Genomic DNA, 5,918 nt, shown 5'->3' on the forward strand with positions numbered 1-5,918 from the left:
TCTGGTTATAAGAGATGCACACATGATGCAGAAGAATTTGTAGGGGAGTTAAATGGTACATTGGGGATGTATTTAGCACAAAGCATAGATATTTTCTTGGCATGGGTAGTGGTTGAGTAGACTTAATGCAAAAGAGGAACAACACCAGAATTTAAATTGCCATGGTTTTTAAAAAGGGAAATAATTATAATAAAAAACCTTGGCAATCTCATTATTATGGCACTCAAGCTGTCACTTTGCTGCATCATGTATCTTCACCAAGAGAACTAATCTCAGAATCTCAACATGTTGCCTACCCTCTGGAGATAGTTGTTGCTGGTGATGATGAATGAAGCAGACTGAAGAAACACAGAATGATTGAGGTTATGAACCTGTAGCATTAATAGTGGCAAAAATAAAGTTCAGGTTAGTGTTAAGACTGGGTGCAGATGACGCCAAGGGTTTATAGGTGGGAGTCCTCAGAGCTGTCATGTAACTTCCCCCTTTCCTCCCCCTCTTTTTTTTTTTTTTTTTTTTGTTAACTAAGATGACCTCATGGAGCATTCCTTGCTGTTTGAACACTTAGATTTTTTCAAAGGCTTTCTATCATAACTAAGTATGCTTAGAGGACAATTGTTGTCTTTCATTGTTTATTGCTCCCACTGAAAGCTGTTCCATGCTTCACTTTCTTCCATAAAGGTATTGGAGTCAAAGATGGCCAAGATCCAATTTCTTATTTATAGCCATTTCAGTCAGAAAGCAGCAGAGGACTTGTCAGCACTGTAGTTGGTGTTCGCTGAGTTCAACAACTGTATGTAGTGGTCAATATTTGAAAGCATCATTGAGGCTCTTAAAGAGAAAAGAAGAACAGTATTCTAAACCCTGTGTAACTTTAAGCATGCAAATTGCAAAAATCTCAGTGGGACTACTCACTTGCTTAAATATCTTGCTGAATTCAGGCCTTAGTTTTGGTTTCCTTTAATTAAATGATTCAAGAGATACATCGGGCAGAAAACATTTCTGGTACAGTTTTAAATCTGTAGAATAGTTTCATCCCTTAGAAGAAAATAAAATGAGCATAGTTATACAGAAACTCATTGGTTTATTGGTTGTTATAATATAAAGGAGGAATAAAGAACTCTACATGGGCTGCTTCCTTCTTCTAGAGAACAATGCCCCCATCTCTGACATACATATGACTGTATGTTTACACCTTTTATTATTTTCTGAACTTCTCTGCAGCAGAGTTCCATATAAAAAGGAATATACATTATACACACATGCATGATACATACACGATAGCATTTTTTATAGTTATTTCCCAAAATAGAAGCTGCCCATAGACACTCTTCTCCCTTAAGCAATCATTACAAGGATAAAAAAAATGCGGTAAAAGGTATAAGATTTAGTTTTTTTTTCTTATCCTCAAAGTTTGGGAAATGTCTAAACAGATTTTTTTTTAATTGCTAACTTTAACTTTTCTGTTTCAAAGAAACTGCAGTGTCTCATTCCTGATAATAATTTAGCTACAAATAATTGTTTCCCGATCAAGCCTTCAGGCTTCAAGTTAAACTTTACACTTGTACTTTATTTACACAATCACATAGTAAAATAAAATGCTCTTGTGTGTATGAGTTTAACTAGCAAAAGAATAAAGAGGAAAGCTATGCTGTTTTAAATAGCAGAAATAAGACAAAATAGAGGACAGAAAATAGTAAGTATGATACCTTTGTTCTCGTTAAACCTAAACCAGCTGTCATTGTTAAAGTCAAATGAAACTTTTCCATTAAGTGTTGGATCAGGCCCTTCATAACTTTCAACCAATTATCTAAAAGCTATTTATAAAAAGTGGATGAGCATTATTGTCTCCGGACCAGAGAGGGGGAAATTAAGGCATGATGAAATTAACTGTAAATAACTGTCTAAACTTGGGTCTGGCACTCAGGTGCTGTAAATCAGCATAGCACTACTGTGGCTCTGATGCTGGGAGAATATTGCTTCTGAGATAGCAAAGCAAATGATTTGGGGCTGAGAAATGTCAGATTTCTCGTCCATTTATATCTCTGATTTGCACTAGATTGTAAAATGGTTTCTCCTACGCCTTAATATAGAAACATCTGTTCTTGCACGGCAAGTCAACTGAAGTCAGTAGGGCTCTGGGTGAGGGCAGTGATCCAACTATAAAAGGAAACAATTTCAGGACGGGAGCCTTAGAATGGAGGAAAGCTCAAATTACAATTTAATACACAGTTCTTCATTCTAGAATTTTTTAAATGGAGGAGTATGTCACTTCACTTCTCATAGATGAAAAGGAATCAGATTTTATTTTATATGAACATCTGACTAAATAGTGTGTACTCATTTGACCTAGAGATAAATCAACAAGATTCTCTCATGTAGCTTTGGTGCAAGTGAAGACAGGGCCAGATTATCCTAATGAGCAACCCTAGATTCTAAAATGTTGTGATATGGATCTGAGGAGAAACCCAGAAAGAGGACTAAAAGCTGCTGGGATTCTTTCCATTCGTTTCAATGGGCTTTGGCTCAGGCTTTTGAAGAGTTTATAACACTGCTCTACGGCCAAAATGCTTCTGAAATAAATGTAGTCAAACTTTACTAATTCTGGGTCACTGAGAACGAAAATGTTGCTTACAATTGTTGATTGACTCTAGTTTTCAAGATATGCTATTGGGTCAGTATATACGACCCTTGACTTGGGAATGGCGGACGATAAGTGAGTTATAAAGGGAAGGGATCTCAATTTAAACCAGAAATGACTAAAATACATCTTTGACTGGATCTAGGAATAAATCTATGACTGGGTTTGGACAGTACTTGCTTTTTAGGCAAAACGATGAATGATGCAATCTGAAGCTGGTATTGCGTCATACAGGATATGAATTGTATCATGTTATTCCTAGAAGTCATGGATGATGCAATCATAATGAAGCTTACATCACTCTGCTGAACAAATTGCCCTATATCAGCTCTAGAAATCATACAGTGTCGTGCTCTCTCTTATTTGTCAGTGTTTGATTTTGCAAAGGGACACATTTCTGTTTAGCCAAAGTGAGCAGAGATGCCTCGTACTTGTGTGAACAGTGCAGATAACTTCTGCTATGTTTGTGGTGAAGTGACTTTTGCATCACAAAAGCACAGTATAACCACTATGGTTAAGAAAGCCTATCACCTTTATTTTGGCTGCAAAATTGGAGATTAGGACAAGAGGTGGGCCCCACACATATGTTGCAACACTCGTGCACAAATCTTCGCCAGTGGTTGAATAGGAAAAGGAAATCTATGCCTTTTGCAGTGCCAATGATTTGGAGAGAGCCAACAGATCATTCCAGCAATTGTTACTTCTGCATGGTGCCTCCAGTTGGGAAAGGTGTGTCAAAGAAGAAAAAGTGGACTGTGCATTATCCAAACATTCCATCAGCTATATGCCCAGGACCCCACGGAGAAGGACTGCCGGTTCCTGATGCACAAGAATCATTCTCACTTGAGTCAGACGAGGAAGAGGATGAAACTTCTGGTCCTGAACCATCAATGTCACAGGACCCACATTTTCTCCCATCTTCCTCCTCTGAACCACACCTCATAACACAAGATGAACTGAATGACCTTGTCAGGGATTTGGAACTACCCAAGAGTAAGGCAGAGCTGTTGGGCTCCAGACTACAGCAGTGGAATCTCCTGGCAGGTGATGTTAGGGTTTCCATGTTCCGTGACCGTCAAAAGGATCTTGTCCCATTTTTCTTCATGGAAGGTGATCTTGTAGCCTGCAACAACATCGATGGTGTGATGGCAGCCCTCAACATCGTTCACGATCCAGATGAGTGGAGACTGTTCATTGATTCATTGAAGACGAGTCTTAAAGCTGTTTTACTGCATAATGGCAATGTTTTGCCATCAATTCCAGTTGGTCATGCAGTCCATATGAAGGAAACCTATGACAACATGAAACAACTTTTGAGGTGCATAAACTATGACCAACATCAGTGGCAGCTTTGTGGCGATTTGAAGGTTGTTGCTCTCTTGCTTGGTCTGCAGACTGGATACACAAAGTACTGCTGTTTTCTCCGTGAATGGGATAGTCGTGCAAGAGATTCCCACTACATCAAGAAAGATTGGCCACTCCGACAGTCATCGGAGCCTGGGAGGAAAAGTGTTCAGCATCCACCACTTGTTGAATCAAGGAAGATTTTGTTACTACCCTTACATATCAAGCTAGGTCTGATGAAGAACTTTGTCAATGCCATTGACAAAGCACAAGCAGCTTTCAAGTAACTCCATGGAAAATTTCCAAGGTTAAAGGAAGGTGTCTTTGTTGGTCCTCAGATTCGTGAACTTCTTCGAGATGATGCATTTGACCATGCACTGCATGGCAAGGAAAAGTCGGCATGGAAAGCCTTCCAGTTAGTGGCAATACATTTTCTCCGAAACAACAAGGCAGACAACTACAGGTTGTTGGTGGAAAACCTCCTCAAGGCATACAAAAGCCTTGGTTGCAACATGTCACTAAAGATACATTTTTTGCACTCTCATCTAGATTTTTTTCCACTGAACTGCAGAGCAGTGAGCGACGAGCATGGCGAGCGATTTCACCAGGACATTGCAAAAATGGAGAAACGCTATCAGGGCAAATGAAGCCCATCAATACTTGCAGACTATTGCTGGACAGTGACAAAAGATGCTCCATTTAATGAATACAAGAGACAAGCCAAGAAGCGCCGAGTAGACACTGAATAGGACTAAACTATGTACATAATAGTTTTTTGCCTTTTGTTTCATAATAAATTTTATTTATATAACCCTTTTGCTGATTTTTAAAGTGTTGCATAAACAGGACAGGTGAAATATTATCATGTAAAGCAACCATAAACACATGAAAAGACCTAGGTTTACAATTTATGATTAAAACTCTACACAATATACATAGACATAAAATGTAAAAACTTAAATATCTTAGAAACCGTAGCCAATCAGTTGTTTTAATTGTCATATTTGAATTCAGCACATCAAAATACATACTAAATAGCACATTTTATCTCTGAAGCAGATGACTTCTCAAAAATTGTATACCAGTGTAATTTGTGTGTGTAATTATTTTCTTTATCATAGGCTTGGCCATGCTTAAACAAAAATATAGGGTCTTATAGTTTATCAAATAGGTGTTTTTGCCCCATTTTATATTCTGTAAAATGTATAAAAATCAACTTATGTGATTAGGAGTATCCATCATTCCCACCAAGGGGAGCAAGAGGTAACTGAGCCTTCTTGTAGAGGAGAAAAAAATATTCATGCTGAGTTATGAAGTTATTTTTATTAAGATGTTTTGTTTAAGATGATTAATTTTGTTCAAGTGTCTTCATTCCACACTTCAAATCAATGGGAGAATCGAAAAATCAATTCAGTGAAGTCAATGCAATTTTATAAAATGTTTTGGGTCAACCTGAATCTGCATTTTTTCCCCAGCAAAAACACGTTTCAGTCCAAAAATGTGTCCCTGCTCTACTCAGAACCTCAGGCTACTTCTAGTAGGTGCCTACAGGTGGATTTAGGAACCTAATTTTAGGAACTCAGGTTTGAAAATATTGACCAATGTACCTTACTTTAGACACACAAGTTTGAGATCCAGCTACAACTGGATCTGTAAAATAGCCTATACCCCTCCCCGCACCTCAAATTAGAAAGGGAACTGTTATACTTTTCCAAAAAAAAAAAAAAACCAGATGCTTTTTATTGTTGACCTTTTGATTTCTTTAGAAAGTACATCCCTTTTTTATGGCTGTTTGGTTTATCAGTGGTTCATGAATGTTGACATCCTACATTACATAAAGGATATGATACAAAACTGCAGTCACGGCCAAAGTTCCAAAGCATTAGCCTAGTCTCTTGTAAACTTTAGCTCAGGTGTGTGTACTGTGTGCAATTTA

Source organism: Chrysemys picta, chromosome 2, assembly GCF_011386835.1.
Source record: "Chrysemys picta bellii isolate R12L10 chromosome 2, ASM1138683v2, whole genome shotgun sequence".
In the NCBI taxonomy this organism is placed as follows: Eukaryota; Metazoa; Chordata; order Testudines; family Emydidae; genus Chrysemys; species Chrysemys picta.